The following is a 22,185-nucleotide window of genomic DNA, read 5'->3' as shown; positions in this document are numbered from 1 at the left end:
TACCCAAGCCCAGTCATCCCTGCTAAGGATGTAGAAATTTAAACATGGCTCACAAACATGGAATTTCAATAAACAAAAAAAGTGATTTCCTAAAAAAGCTGGGTCTTGTAGTTTTTAGTAAAATGAATTATAGATGAACACATATTTGCAACAGCAGGACATGTAAATTGTTTTGTTGATCTACGCATTATTGGTTTTGGTGCTTTCATGGGATTTGTTTACCTGATTAATCCTTTAAAAGCTGAAATATGACAGTTTTCTCTCAATATTTGAAATGAGTTGCTGCTAAATGCCAACTAAATAATTTGTCCTTTTTCTAAAAGTAGTTTATGTTTTTAAGTCGTGAAGATGGGCATGAAATTCCAGTAAATGCATTCATCTTTGAGATCGATGAAACAAATTAACTAAAAAAAATGATTTAACAAACCATTCACGTATTAACACACATGAAAAATGAAAATGTGTTGAACACAACTGAGAGGTGAAACAGGCTCTGTTTTGCCTTTAATGGCTGGTTATTCTTTTGCCAAAGTCAACCAAAATCAACCCAAAGCTGCATCACTGAATTTCATTTTCATGCCACAGTCCTGCCTTGTTTCCTTTAGCTGCTCTTCAACTGCAATTTCAGGCTTAAAAAAAATTTCCAAATTACTTGTGCATCAAGCTCTAGGGATGGAGTGTGCAATCACATGATGGTGTGCCAGCAAAAGCGTAGGCAACAACACCTCACCAGTGTTAGACTGCATGATCGACATACTGACTCACTGACATACAGTACAGTACTTCATACGCTGAAACTTGTGCCAAGACCAAAATAGACAAATGTGTGAATTAGCAACACATTTCCCTGCTACTGGCTTAAAAACAAAAACGAAAAAGGATATATAGCACACGCATAAAACATCTTGAGATGTCTTAGAAACACCTGCCTATAAAAACCAGCTTGCTGGGTGAATTCCACTGGGAGCTTCATCGCCTACTGTATGACTCACTACATGGTTTTCCTCTCAGCCTTGCTGCTTTCTTCACCGTAGTAATACTTGAGAGAGAACAACATGACAGAAAACATACCACAAAGGCTGTTTGGCCTTTTCTAGTGTTTGCCCAAAAACATTATGACAGTCAGCGTCAATGAAATTCATGGGATATAGTCTTTATAGTCACTGTTTGCCCAGACGGAAATGACAGATGGGCAATCAGGCGCTGGCTATCTATCTTCTCACATGGCTTTACTGTACGAGGGAATCTTTAAGGGCAGAGGATTGAAAAATGATCAGGATCGTTCATCAGCAGATGTTATAGGCTGACTGACACTAATCCCACCCATATGCTCAAATCTCCCAAAAGAGGGACAACAGTGACATGACAGTGAGTGATAGTCAGACTGCATCAGTTGTGGGTGACAAAGAAATAACCTCAGCAAAGGCAGCAGCAAGGAGAGCGGAGAGGTTAAATGAGGTGCCACACATTCAATAGTAGTCACTGTGATGACTCTGAAAGCATTTCACCTGTTCGTAAGGCGGAGGAATCTCAGCCTGCAATTCAATGTCTTTCTCAATAACAGCATTTACCTGCAACTCTACAGCTAAAAAACATAATTTTAAAGATGCTATATGTAGGTTTTTGCTATTGCCAAATAGCTATAATCAGCATTAACAGCTGTTTACTTATCAGCACAGACGAAATGCTGGAAGATAGGGTTAGGAAGAAAGATTGATTTCATGTTGATCAGATATTATAACCCCACTCTTTAACACGTGGCAATGGCACTTAATAAAATATTTGTACCCTACTTTCTTGTTTCGTTTTTTTTTTTTTTTTTTTTTGTCCAAAGAAAAAAAAAATCATCCTTCCTTTGCTCACTTTGTGGCAGCAGTATCCTGGAGCATCAAACATGTTTGTACACACACTCAGGGAGCATCTCTTCATGCTGACTTTGCTGGTAGCAGAAATAAATTCAGAGGCCCATCAGTCAGAGAGGTAGGAGTGATCTTTCTTCCTCCACAGTTTCACACTGAGACTATAAACTGATCTCTGCCACAACAGGAACAAAGCTGACAGTACACATGCAGCTGCAGCATACAAGAGCAGAATTATTGCCGCAGTGGGGCTTTCTATTTGGATATTAATACTGTCTGTGCTTGAAGCTGAAGCACCAAATGTGCTAGCTAGATTTCCTGTTGGGTTTCGAATGATGCTCCATGAGGTGCAGAAGGAGAGAAGGAAAGGGTTTGCTATATTCATGGGAAGAGAATCAGGATTTCATATGTGAGAGGAAGCTCACGCCTCACGTACACAGCATCAGCACGTATAGTAGTTATCTCTTGCCATACAATATACTGAGTGCTGTATTTTTCTGTCACATGCTTAGATTGACAAAGTCATCCCAACACTGGCAGCTCCTTAACTTTCTCTGTCTTACAGATAAGTTGTGACTGATGGAACCCAGAGGTGCGCGAGCTGCCATCCAGGGCTCATCTGGCCCATAACGGCCCTGAGGCGGTGGCTGTCACCAGCAGAGCAGACCTCCTGCTCCCGGCTGTGGTTTCCGTTGGGCCTAGACCAGCTAATGAGGACATTATCAGATCAGTGTCTTCAGCCTGACACAAACCTAGCCGCCAGCACGTCTGATTTGACCTTTTTCCACCTGCTCTCAAGATGAACGACCAGGAGCTTCACACAATATAGTCACAGGAGAAAGGGGACCATGGATATTGTATATTATTTCCAGGAAGTGAATAACTTCAGAGGTGATAAGGGAAGGGATTGTGATTTATGTGACGCAATTACGTTTCTAAAGTATGTGAGTTATACTGTTGAGTTCAGTTGACTTTTGGGATTCTGTATGGGGGAGACGACTGATTTATCATTTAAAAGAGGAACTCTGCTTTTCTTATTGTATCATTATTTTTCATATTACATGTAGATTTAGCTTTTTTCTACAGTAATTCAGGAACAACGTTTTGTGATATTAGCTTTCTGAAAAAGATTTGACCTGATGATGATGCTAGATGAAAAGTTAAAGGATCACAAAGGTGACTACAGTTCATCCTGAGGGGAACTTCATGTACTTGCATAGTGGCCTAAGCACGCCCCCTTGGTCATGGGTAATTGGTGTATTTGCATGTGTGTGGCTCCATCACAGCGCAGTAGCAAAAACATGCATCAGTTACAGTTAACACGGCAGCTAGCTATCACACTGCCATACAGCCATCTTCACAGAACAGCGTCGGTGATGCCTTTAGAAGTCTTCAACAGGGCACAAACCAAGTGTGAAAACTATCTGTGACTGCCATGCATGCACTGCTGAACATTAGCTTGACAGGGCAACGTTACAACAGATGAGGACTGAGCAACAACAGAAAGCCATCTGTTTTAGCTTTAGTCCTGAGACAACAGTAAACATCTCAGTGCCATTCACCCTGATTCACACTGCGAGGAACGTAACAGCAACATTTTCGCAGCTGTTTCAGGGCAAAAACCTTTGCAGTAAAATGTAAACATCCATTGCCGGCTCTGTAGCAAGAAACGCATGATTTTCCCACACTGGCTACCCAAGAGCAAATTAGCTTTGTTTACTGTTTTGTACCAATAAATCAACATGATTATCACCACTCTGATGGAAGAGAGGTGTCTATAAACTGAAGCCAATTTTAACTTTCAATTGTCATCGCTGAAACGGAGCCATTCTATCATTCTGAAAGCCTTATGTGGGCCATTAGTATGCACAATGAGGTGCACTTCATCTTTGCATACAGGGAGCAAATTAACTTCAAGCACTGCCACTGTAGTGGTGTTGTGTAATGGTGGACTCTGAGGGTAGGTGTTGTTTTTGTGCAGTTTTCTGCACACTCAGCCAGGGACAGTAGGGCAGATGACATGTTATTTATGTATTTATCCTCCTAAACAGTTGTTCGAGCAGAGAGGCACCGCACTGTCTATTATACATCCAGTTCCAAAATGCCACTTGAGCAGCCACATTCACAGAGCATCTATATGCTGGAAACATGTTCGAGAGGAACCTCAGTAGATGACAGCTTAATGTCCTTGGTGACAGTTAATTTGGCTGCGTGGGAGTGAGAGGGAGCTGCCAGAGTGTTTATTTCCCTCAGAAAAATCAACATATCTGATCTCGGGTGGGAGGGAGAGTCATTTTCTTTTTCAGTGAATTTTCTTCCTCCCTGTGAATAACTGCCGTTCGAGGCAGCACAAGATCACTGCCTCCTATTTTCACAGGATGCATTTCTAAATTGAGATTAGTCACAGAGGTTGTGCTGTTACCTAATGTATGCATTCAACAGATTTTTGCAGGAACCTTGATGAACGTTGCAGGCTAAAATGAATATGTGTGCAAGAAACAAAAACAAAGTAAGAAATGAACATAAACGTATAGAGCAGGTCCAATAACATTAAAGCTGGTAGCTTCGACAATGTGGTCTATCCTTTAATTTTGGTGTCACTGCTACGTCTAGTGCCAGTCTAGTACACTGGATGTTCAGTATGTTTTTCTACTTTCCAGGAAAGTTGTTTAAGAAAATGTCAAACTTATGGGCAAACCAGGCGAGGGTTTTAAGGAGCTATTTGTAAGATTTGCTATTGCTATAGCGATTGTTAAAATTAACAGCTGTTTTCTTTGCAGTCTGTAAGAAACACCGACTCAAACTTAATCCCTTTACATCCCTGTCTCCAGCGGTAGAAATCAACCCTCTTGTTTTATTTGATTTCTATCACTTCTTTTCTTCTACTGAAGTTAGCATGCTAAGCAGCTAGCCCTGGCCCAGTTCACTTGTCTTGTCACAATACCAAGTCACTGTAGCATCCAGTCTGCCCTGAAGAAATACCACTGTTTAGAGGACCTATTATAATCTCTCCTACTGTAAGACTGTAAACATGGCTGAACACTGGTAAGTAAACAGCTGGTAACGCTAATTCACACTCACAAATTGGTTAAGTGACTTAAATTTACTTTAATAGCAAATACTACAAGCTGTATGTCACCACGTCTTTTCCTTTTATTTAACATTTTTAATTACTACTAAGCAATTTTACAATGGAATCTTTTATTCAGTCCAGTTATTCAGTCTGAATGAGATTTATTTCCTTTGTTAAAGAAAATGTGAGAGCTTGCTGCTCCAATACAAGTACTTCCATTACTGAATCTTTTTATGCTGGTTAATGTAAGGCTGCGATAACAGTTCCAGTCAATGTTGAGGATATTTTCATGGCTTTTCATGTCAAGTGCAGCATTGGTAATGACAGAAATGAAAAGCTTATTATGTGTGCAAACGGAACATACAGTACAATGTTTTCTGAGGCTGATTCCCAAATAATTAACATAGACCCACCTCAAATTATCTCCACTATTAGCATCTTGTGTGTGTGTGTGTGTGTGTGTGTGTGGGTTAGGGTTGATATATTTAACAGATTTCAAATTCATTATGTTCGGATATCATCGATGTAATATTATCGCAGCAGCCGTCAACATGAGCCTGTCCCTGAGCCCAGAGGTAATAAATAGGTGAACTGCCACATTATTGTACTTGTCACGCTGTGTCCCTTGACAGTTTGAGTGGCTGCCACATTTATCAACACTTCACACAAAGCCCAGTGTCGCTGTTGCCTCAGGTGGGAGTAACAGGCTATATGAAAAACAGTGAAAGTCTCGGGGATGAAAGATGAAAGCGGGGACAACATGATGATGGCCAACAGTGTGTTCTGTGAAATATACTCAGTGACTTACGCCAAGAATGTGATTAATTAATTCCCTTGGTAGGCGGGGGAAGGCATAGATTTGATATTGAATACATTTAGAGCTGCACTAATTACATTTTTTTTTTATATGAACCGTGAGTGAAACGCTGTGAAAGCAGTGACTCTGACTCTGCAGTTCCCCTCAGCTGTATTTTAGAGTCTTTCAGCTATATGTTTTGGTTTAGCGACATTAGCTGATGAACACAGTGGAGAAACTATCAGTTATAGATACAGATATTTCCTCCAGGAATTTGTGGAGACCAAAATTGAGAGGAGAGTCAATAACACACTCCAAATGAATATTAATGCACCATGTCAGCTGAATGTGTATATAGGGCACTAGTTATTAACATGTTTGCCACATCAACGTTTCATGGTGACACTGTCAGTGTTGTGTTTACAGCTTGTTGTGTCATTTCCCATGTCACCAAAAAAACTTTCAAACCAGGTTTAAAGAAATAGTAGGCCTAATAAATACAGAGTGTTCTCAGAGCTCACTGCACTTGAAAAGAAACAGTTCAGCTCAACCTGTCTCCCACAGCACCTTCAATTTAACAATCATTGACTGAAAATGATGAAAGGCAAAGACAATCATGTCCGCAGCAGCTCCGACTGTCACAGTTGTCACGCCACTGCTTCAAACATCGTCACCTCCGGACTGGAAGAGGCTAAGGACAGTGTGAAGGTGATGAGAGGAGAGCGTGTGATTCACACTGCAGCCTTTCCCTCTGTCTCCATGAGCAGATGGTGAGTTGGATCAGTGCCTTTAGATTGGCTGCTATCTTCTCATCTGTGGCCTGTCTCAGGCAGTAAACGTATTGATTACAGGTGGCACTGATCTCTAAACAGGTAAGCTCAGTTTGGGGGAAGCAAGAAAACAAGGGGAAGCACACTGTCATTCTTCCCGGAGGAGAGAAGAACAATAACATCCAGGTTTATCTCACACATCAAGTGATTGTTTAACAGCACTGAGGAAGTTAATGGCTGTAAAACTGTCTGCTTCTGCCTTTGCCCTTTACTGTAGCTAGGGTGTGAAGATGATGTCAGAGCTGCAAGGCTTGCTAAATACAGAATACTGATTGGCCCAGAAACCAGGTAACACGTTTAATTAATGTCAGCATGCATGACAGACACACATATGTGCACACCCACTTACACACACAAATCTACAACAATTAGTGACAGTGTACTTCCTGATGGATAAATATAGTGGGAGTCACGGTGGGTCCTCTCTATAGGAGTGACTGAATTCCACAGGTGCTCAGTTTCCAGTTGTTCTAAGGTGTCTGCTTTAACCCTCATTATAACCCCGGGTGGCCTCATTACTACCACCTCTCACCGTGCCTGCAAGGATTTACATTATCTTTCATATTCTGATGAATTATTAATAGTTGTGTGGTTCACACTCCTCTTTTTTCCCCTCTGGACTAAACTTAGATCCAGAAAGTACATTTGACTGCCAAAATGATATACAGCACATACAAACATCAAGTGTATGTGACTTACAAAAAATATATAGAACCTCACCAACAATATAACAGCAATGCAAAATATCTTGTAGTTTCAAAATATTTATGATATTGCCAGATGCTTTCATTTCAGAGAGAGTTCAATTATTTATATCAAGGCAATGGGGAGCTGTGAGGGATGCACTGTTCGGACTTTCACAATACCTGTCCTCCAGGTACAGTATGTTCTGATACTGGATTAAAAATTGTGGTACTAAATATTAAATAGTTGCCCTCTGTAGGTGAATGAATGTAACTTTTAGGAGAAATGGCAGATACCAGATTTAGTGGATCTCTTGAAAACACTGTGTTCAAGTTGGTCTTAAACAATAATTTGAAATTCGCTAAATTTGTTTTCTTGCCCAGAGTTAGATGACAAGATTAATACTATAATGTATGTAATAAAATAATACTACTCATGTCTGAATAACAAATATAAAGCTACATCCAGAATCCAGTTATCTTAGCTCACCATAAAGATTGTAACAAAATCTGCTTACTAGCAAAAACATAAAGATGTAAGGGGAGGTTATGAGTTTCTTGCCTGGGTGCAGTGATTTTTCCTGGGGTTGCCTGGCAACAACACCCAAGGACCCCCCCCCCCCCCCCCCCCCCCCCCCCCCCCCCCCCCCCAAGAAATAGCCCCCATAAAACCACAACTTGTCATTTTTTACACTTTTCTATGGCTTGAGCACACAAGATAGAGTGTGTTAATTAGTGAGCTTTAGAGGAGCTGGTGGGATTTTTTTTTTTACCTTAGACATAGCAGGATTACCTGTTTCCCCCTTTTTCCAGGCCGCTGGTTGTAGTCCGGAAAAAGACCATCAGCGTATTAAAGACTGAAAATTACTGCAGGGTTTGGTTAATATTCCTGAAAACAACACACATACTTCCCACCTTGAGAAATGTGAGCACAGAGTGTTTTCATTTTCTGTGATTATGCTGAAACCAAGGGTTTGAGTAGTTGGACCATTGCAGCCTTGTCCCTGGACAACAGTGCAAACATGTTTTGTAAAGTAACTATGTCAGTATCATGTGAGGTTCACTGAGTGCAAGGCAGCATGAAAACATGGTGTACCCTGGAGCTAAAGAGAACAAAGCCGCTATAGAGGAAATGCAAAACAAGACTACTCCTAATAAGAATGACTTTTAGCTTTCAAAATGTCACCGCATACACCAAGGTAACATTTATCCAGACCCCCTCCCCCCACCCCATCCCCCAAAACAGGCTTTCTTACCCAGGCCCACAGAGGAGTGCTTAAGAACATCTGAAGGTATTTCTCCAAGGCTGCAATAATAAGGTTAGGGACTGGTAGAGCACTTTTTAATTACTTAGTCATGGACAGAGTCCTGCGAGAAGCATTTTACCTCACTCTCAAACTCCCCAGCAGAGGCAGCGAGGTCAAATACTTAAAGAAATTAACAGACTTAAAACACCAAAATCAAAGAGTCCCTACAGGTACTTCTCTTAATTAGCAAACTTTTACCTTCCACTTTGAAACAGTTACGGAGAATGCAGAGCCAGGGTAAATATGAATATCTAAATAATAATGACACTGTGTAATCCTCTGCAGCACCTTAAACTCATTTAAACAGCGTGTTACAGCATCCTCATGAGCCCGATATTGTTGTTAAATGTCATGGTAACAACCTTGCCGAGCAGGGAGCAGTCTCCCTCTGACACAGCCTCCTTCCTGACTTTCATCATTAAACTGCACACATGGGCAAGAGGCTTTGAAAAGCCTGCCACTATTGAGCTCTCTTGAAAGGAAGGCTCTTTTCATTTAGTGATCTACCGAAGATGATTTGCATTCAGGGGTTTTACTTGTGCTGTGTGATGTTCAACAGGCTAAGCTGCTCCACAGAGCTTGCCCTTCTCATCTGCATTGGTGATTGATAGCGGCTGATTTTCCCTTGAACTTTCAGGCCTGTAGAGTTCAGAGCGCTGAGGGTGATGCGATGGTAAGGGGGGAGCAGAAGAGGCTGGAGGGCAGGCAGGAAGCAGGGTGGACTCAAGGAGGACAAGCTCTTTAGTCAGTCCATATTCATAGATAATCAGACAATCAGCCAGAGATGCCCTTTTGAAAACGCTTGATTGTAGCTCTCTGTGATAGTGGTCATCCAGCAGCCTTCATAATAGGACTCGAGGCTGTCACACCACAAACACAAAACAGATAAATTATCATTAAATTCACAGTGAAGCAGCACTTTGAGAGCATCCTGCATAATTTGACACGTGTGCTGTGTAGTAACACATACACAGATCACTCATGCCAGAAAATTGTTCAGAGGAGAAAGGGGGGAAATTTTACAGAGCGTGGCAACCCTACCCCTTAAAATGACCCTCATATACCACTGATCTGCAACGGCAAATGTGCTTTACAAGAATCCTAATGCCACCCGGTTTATGTTTTCTACGAACATAACAAATCGAGATTAAAGTTACCCTGTGGAGTTTCGATCCCTTGTAGTGCTATTGAGCAATGTTTTTACATGTGTCACCAGCTGATGGACAGTTGGTGGTGGTACTGTTATGTGTAAAGAAATGTGGCAGTGCCCCAGCAAATGCTAGGAAGAAGAAGAAGACTGCTTTGAAGTAAACACGGATGTAATAATGTAAATATATTAAAAATTTGCTCTGCAAATATTTTATGAATGTGAAACTGCTTTCAACATATTTAATAGACCCCAAAGATACACTGAATGAAAACAACTTGTGTTTTTTTTTTCTTTTACAAGAAACCTCAACAGGACACCTCTTGTAACCATACCATACCCGTATCAAATTGTTAATACTGAACATACTGTATCTGCAAAATGTTCACTAAGTATTTAATTTGTTTTCCTACATTATCCAATTTCCAATTATCCAATTATCCAATCCACATTTTTGAAATACAATATCCTCATGTAGCAACTACAGTATATGGAGTCTCTCAAGAGGGCCAAGCCGGCTCTGGACAACAAGGAAGAAGAGAGAGGAAAATGTAGGGCTGAACTGATCCCCATCAGTTCGGATCAATGAGTCTAGAGAGTCAGATGAAGGAGGTTCAGAGAAAACTTTTAAAAAATTGAAATCTATATGGAGAATATTCCTCCAGCTATTTAGGAGAACTGGAGGGACCAAACTTTGCTCTGACCTCTCAAAGTGACTCCAACCCTCCTCCTAACCCCTATGCTCTCTTATTCTCTGTCTCTACTCTTAATCTCCCCTAACTCTCCTCCCTATCTAACCACTCTGCTCCCACCCTGTCTCCCCTCTCTTAAGGACGACACAGTGACTAACTGATCGGGACTGCAGCCTCACAGAAAGAACAAGCTGCTAAACCAGCAACCTATCAGTGAGTTTATATGTCTCCCCGTGTCTGCGTGGGTTTCCTCGGGGTGCTCTGGTTTCCTCCCACACTCCAACGATGTGATCACATCACATTGTGAGTAAAAAACAACACAAAGAGCTTGATCTTACAAGCCTTCATTTTCACTCCATGCCGACATGAAGGGATTCTGAGTCTGTAGGCTCTGTCCTTAACTGATTGAGGTTTAGCCCTGCATCAAAACATTAGGGGTGCACAATTCAGAAAAAACTTTTGATTCAAAAACCATTCTCAATTTAAAAACAATGGTAATAGGTCTTACAGTATATGACGCCATATATTTCATATATATATATATATATATATATATATATATAAGATATGATAAATACCAGAGCACACCTATGATACCGTTAAGTTGCAGCTCATTTCAAAAGTTATGTAACCACTGTTCCCACAGGACAAGTTTATATAGATGAGTCGACTATGACCACATGATCAAACGTTAGACTGCAGTTTCCTCATGTTAAGTTATATTGGACAATACCATGAATGTAGTAGATTGTAATTAGCATGATATTAAGCAGCAGGTGAACAAACACAAGCTCTGTTTTTCATTTCATTCTCACAACTTTTGAGGTGAAATGTTGGTGAAAAGCAATTAAAAATGTATAGAGAGCCTGCATATAACATGGGTATTATTGAGCTCCTTGTCCCCTCCAGTTTAGAAAATCTGAAATGTGCCCGAATGCTCCATTGAAATGGGGCAGGTTGAATTACTTTTTCCTGAACGTTTTTCCATTGATCACACTGCACTTTCTCCTTGCTCATGCCAAGGAGGAGTATCCGAAATCAACACGGCACCATCTATAGGACTGGTGAGCTTAACTCATGTCAGGAAATAATGTAAACCAGCGCTGCTACAAGACAGAAAAATATGAATCAATTTTTTGCACACCTCTACAAAGCATTCTCATACACCTTGGAGTAGTTCAACTTTCCAATGAGGATGTTTGACTTCAATCTTAAACCAATCTTACATTTATTAAGTTTCAGTTTTTATTTAGTTTAATTACTTTCATTTACAGTAAGTGTTGGTACTAGTTTAAAGAGATAAAAGGGAACAAATATTTGAATGCATTCAAAAACAACAGCAGTTGTCTGCAGTGATATTATGAAGTTACACAGCATTTGATTTCATAGTTTTAGCATCTGCCTAAAGCTTCTTCTGTCCGCTGGCATCCCAAACCACTAAACCATCCATAAATCTGTTTTAACATTATGTTCCATTTCATAGTTAACAGCACATTGCTCTCAGCCTCCTGTGAGCCCATTGTCTTGTTTAGCAGTTTAATGGACTGTAGAATTAATGAGTTCAGTAGCATGATCTATTAGACAGCATTGAGGCTGATAATACCTAAATAAAACATGCAAAGACTGCAATTATCTTTTTTAATGTGCAGCATGACGTAATGTTGTGTAGTTTTTATATATTCAATCATGTACAAACTCACAGAAACACTGGTGAAGTATAACAACATATTATGGATATTATGGATTTTAAAAAAGTATATGTAATGTAAAAGGTTTCACTAGTAGACATGAACCCACAGAGAAATAGTGTGCATAGAGTTTACAGATTGCAACTTAACTGTTTTGGTTCATTCTCACGGCACTCATCAACCTCATTTCCAGCCACAGCAGGGAGCTGTATCAACAAGAAAGGCTCCGATAAAGCCGATGTGCACCACCTGCCCTGCATTTAACAGCAGACAGACAAAGTTATGACAAGCAGGTGAAGAAAGCAGAACATTTAGCGGCTGAGGAGCCAGATATTTACCCCATGAGTTAGTGAGACCAAACCAAACTGGAGTTACATTTATCTGGTGGACAGACACCCAACTCCAAATAAGTGCAAATGTTGCTCTGTATCTACTGGATATGTAAAGTGGAACCTCTTTGCTATACATAATATACCTACAAATGACATAAAGACAGATTTATGCATCAAATTAGAATGATGTATCATAGCTTTGACAGTAGCTCCCTGTATCAGTGCAAGTAACATACACACCCACAGTGCGGTGTTTATCACAGTAGCTGGTGAGCAGAAACTGAAATCCTGTTTAAATAATTACATGTAAATAGGACTGCAACTTTCCTGCTAAACATTTCCCAGTTTTAACTTAAATGTCTTAACATCTTTTAACATGCAAATTTCCTGTCAGTTGTTTCTCAGAATGATTAGTCACTGTCTGGCAGTGGTGTTTCATATCTCAACCAGCACAATATGAAACAACACACAGAGACAGAGACATCCTGGCAGGCACTCAATACATTTTGTATTTAAGATTAGCAGCACCTGTCGCTGTAGCTTGTTTACCTAAATCATAAATGGCTTTTGAGAAGCATCAAGCTTTATGACTCGCTTCAGGCAGAATTTGCAGTCAGATTCTGTCTGACATGGGGAATCCTTGAAAACATCAGTAAAGAAGTTTATTTTATGTGCAATTTTGTATTTTTACACAATAAGCATTACAACTAAACTATTGTAGTTGGCTGGATAAATTCTACAGACTATAAAGGAGCCATCTCCTCAATAATTTCTAAGTACAGGCAATCACTTTGTTCTTTCCAATAACCAAGCATCTGCTGGAAACTAATTCACCGTAATTGTGCAAATCTACAATGTTGTAAAACCTCATACTGAAAGCTTCTCACTTCAGTTACAGTTTGTTGTAACAAGAGGGCTAATACTAATACTTACTTGCTACTAATGAATGTATGTGTACAGGCATGACAATGGATGTGTTAAATGTGCTACTGAGGAGCTGTTTGCTTGTAGCCAGATACCAACAGTAGTAATAGAGTAATATGAGATCTTAAATGCATTCAGCCATATTGTATCCATCAAGCCACTTCCTCCACTTTAAGATATCAACATTTAAACAATCGTGCATTGTGAGTGCACTACCATAGAGAGGATGCCTTTCAGAACTGAAGCCAAGAAGATTAGCTCAGCCTCCACATGCTTGGTGTGCTCCAAACACTATTTGATGATATATGCACAACCTGGAGAATGAAGGTGAATGTGACAATCACTTCTGATTCACTTTACAGACAAGGCTAATTCAAATAACCATCATCCTCCCAGATACACTCTAAATGGTAGCTGACATCAAAAACAAACCAAGCTTCACTGCTCTTCCAGTACATAAAGCAAGAAACGATAGCTTCACAAAGATTTGTTTCACAGCATGTTTGTTTGGTTGAAAGGTTTTTGTTGATACCTTTGCAAGAAATACATTTTACATGTGCTGTTGGGATTAAGTTGCACCTATGAAGAGCGACATATTTTTGGAGGCCAACCCACAAGTTAGCATCACCTTGGTTCCCTAAAAACCCAATGGGATGTTACTATTGGCTTTTGGATTATTGCAGAAAATATGTTTTGTGACGAACAAAAGTTTATGATACTTACATGTTTTGTTCAGCAGGATAACCCTCACAAATGAACATCCCTTTCATGATTTTTGAAGTATCAATACAATCACCATAAGCAAAAAGCTAATGTTAGGCCGTAAACAAACTACACCATGGTTGCATGGTCACCACCAGTAATCTTCCAACTTGTCATTTGGTTTAGCACGCTTACCTCTATAGCATGAGTATTAACAACAAGGCTGTAAAAGTGGACTGGTGAGGGGATCAGTTTTGTAATGACATTTAACATCCAGGACAACCTCTGTAGTCTCATTTAGCCACTTGTTAGCAACCACGTTTTAACCTAAAAAAACATCACCTAAAAGCTTAAAAAACCTCAACTGGGGTATTTACTGATGTATTCCAGGCATCTAACCAAAAGCCGATTTTAAAAAACCCATCAACTTCAGGACAAGGGAACTGGATGTGCAAAGATGGTAACTTATTTCCAGGTTTTAGCACTCATTCATGCAGAACTCTATTACTAACGTCATAAACCTAAGCTTACTTTTGCTGATTGGGGTGGGCATCTGAGCAATACTGAGGGAAACATCTGACAGTGAGGGCTTGTGGTGGAAGTCCATCCTCCAGTGTGAGTCAGGCGCATCAGCTTTACTGCATTCAGTCTTTGAATAATGCATGTCAGCTAGCATCAGTGGTGGATGCACAAGCCTCTGTGGCATTTCTTCTCCTCACAGTCAGACTGCAGGCACCCCATCTGCACCCATCAACACTAAAAAAAAAAGTCAGCCACTGAGGAGCAGCATTGCTACAGTATCCCCAAAAAAGTTGAGCCTTGAATAACCCATTTGAAGAAAGTGAACACTACCTTCCAAACAGTTCTGTCTTTGGAGGATTTTGTCGGCAGCGGATGTAATGACAGGATAAGCTACTATACACTACTCCCTCACCGTTACAGCATGAGCAGCCAACAGAGATTTACAGATATCAGAGATGAAAGACGGAAGCAGAGCTGGTAGTTGAGCACCTTAGCTCTCGCTGCATTTGGATGCCAAAGATCACAGCTCCATGCTCCATTTTCACAGCTCATTTTGTGCCATCTGCAGCACTCTGAGGCTACAGAGCTCATGTGACATGCTTTACCATGAGGTTACATGACCTCAGAGAAATCCCTGTGCGTGTTTTCAAATGCACACTGTCAGTCATTATCAAAAGGATTAGGGAGCTGTGATCTGACAATGTAAGATGCAGGCACAGGACTTCTCACAATCTCATCAGATGTTCATTTTCAATTCAGAATTGTTGCAGCTTTGTCTGAGATTTTAGGATTACGAGTTTTGAACTTTAGACAGAGTCTTTTCTCATCTTTTAGTCTTCTGCACTGGTCATGGCCAAATAGGTCTGGCAGTCATAAATCAACTGCTGCCACGCAAAACCTGCATGCCAAAAATCTTGGGCTTGGCAGCCACATTAGAGGCTGGAGTCTCTGTTCTCTGAGTGAATGTTCACAGTTCTCTTTCAAACACTACAGCTGCAGGAAGACATGTCTCAAACAACAGACAGAGCAACTGAAAGAAGTAAAAGTAATATGTTTTTGACAATGCCTTGTCATAGATTCCTATATTTCACAAAAAAAAACCCCACAAAATAATTTAAAAAAAAATCTTAACATAACACAGAATAAAACATATTAATACCACTATATTGACTTCTATTTTCACAAGGCAAAGGGAAATGAAAGGAGTAGAAAACAGGCAGGGGAATAACATCTGAGAAAACTGCAAGCTTCGGTAGAAGTGGTCTATTATGTATAATCATTTGGGAGGCTCTCCAAAACAAGACCTTTAAACCACAACCCAACCCTCTGAAGACTGTCTACCCACTAATAAACTGGCTTTTCAATTAGCACCTATCTGACGTTACAACGATAACACAAAACCAATTACACGCTGTGCTGCAGATAACTCGTAATCCGCTTAATAGGTCTGATTTGACTTCTTCTTTTTTCTTCTCGCCTTCCACCACTGCTGCCCTGGGGCTTTTTGTTCTCTAACCAGAACAAGGTATCACTTTGAATTATCAGTATCGAAGGCACATCTGTGATAGCAAGCCAGCCAATCTCCTGGAGGTCCTGATAGTGTGTTTTTATGTCTGTGTGGTTAATGACGGCTTTGGAGGTGTGATGAGCAAAGCTAAGGTTTCATCTGTGGCTTCAGGTTCTAACACATGGATTCACAACATCACGCCTTCAATACAGCTCTGTGCTCCGGGTTTCTCTTAGATAATGTTGTTAATTGGCTTCAACCTTAACCACAAGTCTGCATAAATAATATTCAGCTTTGTCTTATCAGGAAAAAATGCTGATCACGGTTTTCCAACTAGTTATTCACTTTACCATACTAAGGGGAGAAGTACTATTTGTTTACTGGTACTGGAGCACACCTATGATGTCCAAGTATCTAATTTCCTTTCTGTTCCCACAGTGGCATGCTTACATACATTAGTCAACTATAACTGACCACACAATCAAATCATTTTTGAACAATTAATAAAGTCATCATCTTGCAACTCATTTATTTACAAAAATAACCGGTTACAGTAATACTGCCATGGAGGATTTATCCACATTCTCTCAAGATCTTGTTATCAGTAATATGACTATTAAATGACAGACTGCAAGTAATTAAGCCATTTTGAATCTGGCTTTCACAAAGCAACATGGTTTGCTCATAAGTGCAAAGGCCTTTGACATAAACGATGCTGGGACTTTACATTCCGAGTTGTTATTGAAAAATTAACAATAAATTATTGTAGAGTTTGTATTAATCAGTGATGATAGCAATCTAGAGAGGCCTCATGAAATTTAATACCAAATGTCTTATTAAAGTTTGACAAGATGTTTAATCTTGAACTTCAGATCCAATTTTAAATTGGGATGAGCTCTATTAGGGAGTATATGACACAGAAACATGACATTATACAATATATAACATTTGCAAGCAGGTCTGTTCTCCCAGAGTATGTTTTTCTGCAGTAATAGTTTATTATTTGCACTCAATTGCTTTTAATGTGTTCAATTAAAAAGGGCAGAAGCAATTCCTGCATTCCACCATTTCATTTGTTACTTATGACATTTAATCAGTATTTTAAAGGAATATGCATCCACAGACACTTCACAGAGTCAGTGGCCCTTGTGTTGTCTATGGAGCAGCCTGATTAGAAGATTCTCTCTCATTTCTAGCTTTAGAACAGAGTGATGCATGTCTCCAAATACAGCCTTAGGGGTCTGTGGGCACAGGAATAACATGTGACATTTAACCCATGTGATACCGTTATTTTGCGTTAAGTGTACTCATAACTTTCATCTTACTGTTCTGTACCAAGCTTAAAGTTTTTGTCCAAGCTATTTCCAGTAAACCTTTAAGTTGAGTGAGCAAATTGGGATTTACAGTGTACAATCTAAAACACACGAAAACAAGGGCAGAACTGTCGAATGTTTGGCATCTTTGCTGTGAAATGACTTTAGCTATTTAACAATTACCAAAGTGTCTGTTGTTTCTTTTCTTTCAATCAGTTGAATGATTTATTGAGTTGTAATTCTGTCACTGTTTTATCATGTAAAATACAGTTTTTGAAAAGTGCTACATAAATAAGAATATTATGGTTAATAATTGGAAAATATCAGAAAGTCTGAGGTATACGGGGACTGTCATTTCTGCTTTTCAGTCTAATCAAACATGGTATGCTGGAGAAAGAGAGCAAGTGAGCAGCAGATCTGTGAAATGAGGCTTCCTGGAAGCAGCAGAGCTGAATAAGTAGACTGAGTGACCGCAGATATTAACCTGGAGCTGTTTCAGCTTTGACAGATGACAGAGACCTCCTCTAATGATGCCACAGAGTCACTGCAACATTATAGCACCTTAATGAGAGAACCTGCCTTGTTAAATCAGAACAATATTCAAACTACAATGTGGAGCAATCAGCTGCAACTTTGCATCTATGCTAAAGTAATCCCAAATTTCAGAATTTCAATCAAAACATATCTGTACAGCCCCAAGTGATTTTCTTTCACCGTATACCTGATGTGAGGCAACTCATCGCATGTATCACACAGTGCACAAATCAATCATAATTTGCATCAGAATTATATTTCAATGGAATCTCTTCTCACATCTCACTGCATGTTCTCCTTGTTTAGGAAAGCAAACAAAAGCCAACCCATTTTTGCCTCGGGCTGATTTGTACGAATGGGTGGAAAAAAAGAGATGGTGGATGCATTTATCAAATATGGCAATTTGCTTAATGGACTCTGACAAAGCCATTGGCGGTCTTTATTTAGATGCAGATGACTTCCTCGGTACTGGCTTCCTCTGTCACTCTCACCGCCGCCTGTCAGGGAAAAGAGAAGCTCCCTCCTGTTTCTACAGACTGACAATCATTACCACTATCTCTCTGTATACAAGACTGACTGACTCACTGACTGACTGACTGACTGCCTGTCTACAATCCCTCTCAACCCCCTTGGCTCTCACTATTTTCCCTTCATTCTGTATAAATTCTCTATTAATGCAGCAAAAAGAGAACAAACCATCTCTCAGCTGGATTGCTCCATGTGTATGGAGGCACACGGTCATGGTTGTCATGATGTCAAGGAATAATAGAGAAAGTTGGCTGAGAGAAATACTGACAGGTCTAAAAATGTCTCTTTGTTTCATTTCGTCTAGCAGCATATCACGCAAAAGCATAGCTGCCACTCCTAAACAGGCGAGTGAAATAGTGAGATGAAATAGTGTTTGTACTCAACATTATACACCATGAATTTTAACAAATATACCAGCAACAATTTAGCTATTCTGTATTCAATTGCAGTATTGCTTACGGGATAGGTTTTAAGCCTGGAAGAGCTGATAAGCATTCAACCAGCATACTGAGAGAACAGGGCTTTCCTGCTATTAAAAAAACTCACAGAGCAGTTTGCCTCATAAGGCAACAGTGCCTTCTTGGAAAAAAAAAAAAAAAGCATCGACCTCTGCTGTTGGATACTATCTGTCTTATCACACAATTTTGTTGTGTGATGCGCCAAAAATCTTCTATATGCGCAAATTGTGCATCACATTTGCATTTGCACAATTGCATTTTCGAATGTGTCGAAATAGTATGTTATTAATTAATGATCAATGATTAATGATTAATGATTGACTGGTGTCACAAGTGAAATTAAATATATGTACGAAACCTTTATATCACAAATGCAATGTGACATTTTCTTATTCAACTGCTGACGCTCTGTTATCACTTCTTTTAGCTGTTACAAATTTAGACGTCTGCATTTTGAGCTTGTATGCTGGCTTTACACTGCAGCAACTGATGGCTGGAACTACTGGTCAGGCAATCATAGTTTATTGACAGAAAAATAATATGTGACTATTTTGATATTTTGAATATCTGGGATCTGGGACACCTGAAGACATCACTGAAGGGTCCGTGATGGGTATTTTTTCACTTTTCATGTGTCATAGACTAAAGGATTAATCTGTACTGAAAATCATCATTAGCTGCACTCCTACAGACCCCACTTTATTTGACAATGGGGGGAAAAAAAACTAACTAAGATATTTTCTTTGTTATGAAGAATTCCTTAAAGGCACAATGCTACAGACCAACTGGGATTTCTTTACCATTTGTTTCTGAATAATTAGATAGAAGTCCCTTGGGCCTCAATGTCGAGGATGGTAGGATAAAGCCTTTTGAAAAAATAAACACAACAAATAGAGTTCTTCTGTAATGAGGCTCAAATATGACATCTGTGCTTAAGATGTGCTAATGGAGATTAATCTTCACCACTGTCATAGCTTCAAATCCTCTGTGTCTCTCACTGCAGAGGAGAGATTAACAGCGATCCACCAGGGAAGAAGATAAGTGGTTCTTCAAGTCTACAGAGGGGCTGAAGGCCTGCTGAAAGACTGGGAAATTACCTATTGTACCATGGAAAGCTCTAACATTAACCAGCTTTAAGCAAAGACTTTCAAGCCCTGTCGATCAACTGGAACGTGGCAGAGACTCTAACATACTAACATCCTCCGCTGAATTCAGTTGAGGGTCAGTAGTGAAGTACTGATTGATTTTCACTTTTTTTTTCAAAGTGTTTTGATTTGATGATTATGAAAAACTGTGTTTTGAGGCCAAAATATTCTTTAAAAAAAAAAAGGGCTACTTTGAGACATCATTTAAGCAGACAAGTATACAGAAGTTTGTCAGCAGCTGCACGAGGACCATAAATAAATCAGACATTATTTTAAAAACAATTCACTTGTCCTTTTTGCTGATGCATCCAGATTTTGAAGAATATTCATAGCATAAATGAGAACTCTAAGGATATAAATTCATACCACTTATCTAGATATAAACAGTGCAAGTACCTCAAATCAATACCCCACCCCCACCATCTTCTCTCAGTGCATTCCCTTGGGACAGAACAATCACATTTCAGTTTACAGGAGCGTATCTGCTCAGTGTACAATCAGGCAGCAGCAGTCATTACTGATGACATTTGATGACACAAAGGCCAATATTTGAATTGGGCACATGGGACAGACACATCAAATCAATGTTATTTATTGACTTGATAGAACAAAAGCAATCACTTCCATGCATCTCACTGATGAAAAACACACACAGAATGAGACTGTATGAATCTTATTTCTGCGGGCAAAGGTTGTGTCAGGACCTTGTCATGGTAGCCATGACAGAGGGGAGGTGATTGTTGTTCCCATCTGGCCGCATAATGAGCTGGGAGCGAGACACATGGTTACTAATAGAAACATGTCACAGGGTACATACAGCACAGTGGGAGCAAAACAAATTGTGCAGCTGTTGTCGATAGCATAAAGAACCCTGCCATGTATTTTTGAGGGTCTCATTTTATGATTATCTTTCTCACTCACTCTCACAGCGCACTGTGATTTGTCCTTTCACAAAATTGCTCTAATTGTGTGACTTGCTTTTCTGAGCCCACTTTGTGAGGGAGGGGGCTGTGGAGCTGAACCACTTAAGTGCAGCAGTTCATTGATATTCATGTGGGAAGAGCATGCAAAAGTAGTCTGATCTCTTTAGAGAGCCTATTTCACTATTTATTTAAATGTTACAGTCGGAGGGAAGCCTCTTTGAGGTGTCAGCATAGCGCAGAAGAAGAAAGTATAAGTGTCACCACCAAAATGAAGACGTAGGCTATTACTTATAGTAAACACCTAATTCCACATACCACAGCTGTAGCTGTTGCAACACAAAGTACCATACATCATACACACAGAGTGCTTTCTTTAGTTGGTGAAGAAGTGCAAGATTATAATGGTAATGTGTTGTGGCCTTAGGCAAGGCAACTGACTCTGTTGCTTTGGTCTTTTATGTTTTTTAGGCACAAATCCTGTGTCAAGACTGGGAAGAGATGAGGGCGTCAGTCTGAGCAAGGTCTATAAAAAATTAGCTATACTTTGAACTAGTGCCTACTGTAGAATCACAGAGAAGTTTTGTCATATAAAAGGAGTAAGAGTAAAATGCCTGTATGTACAACTACAAAAAATTAAGTACAAGGAAGTAGCCAAGGCTCTGTTTTTGTAGGGGACTGTTGTACATATTGTGCTTAAAGGGGCTGTCCTGTCATTCACTATTATACTTCCATAATTGAGGTGTTAGTGATCAGAGAGACCAGTTTATGGTGGAATTGTCTTTATTTTTTTATGGAAAACACAAATTTCAGGCACAAGGTGATTCAGGATTAATTTTATGTTTGTTCTTTTTTATTCTGAGTTGATCCATACATGCACTGCATGTCCTTTTCCATTTATGCCATCCCCGGGCCTGGAAAACACTGTTTAAAATGTCAAGCTATTTCCATGACCGTGGGAATCCTGCCTATAGTAAATGAAATCTTAACTGTTTGTCTGCTGCTACAACTCGGTCTCCATCTGTCTGCCTCTCTGCCTCAATTGCTGGTCCATGTTCACATTTTAGCAAGATTTAAACTTCACATGATCATTGTATCCCTGAGTTTAATGTAAGCCATGAACAAATCAAACGAGAGAGAGAGAGAGAGAGAGAGAGAGAGAGAGAGAGAGAGAGAGAGAGAGAGAGAGAGAGAGAGAGAGAGAATTAATGGCCTCATTCACTGC

The sequence above is a fragment of the Trachinotus anak genome, unplaced genomic scaffold, assembly GCF_046630095.1.
Source record: "Trachinotus anak isolate AG129_WGS33_773 ecotype Australia unplaced genomic scaffold, CSIRO_AGI_Tana_v1 ptg000001l, whole genome shotgun sequence".
Lineage (NCBI taxonomy): Eukaryota > Metazoa > Chordata > Actinopteri > Carangiformes > Carangidae > Trachinotus > Trachinotus anak.
The sequence above is the reverse complement of the archived record's forward strand: the minus strand, read 5'-3'. Positions refer to the sequence as shown.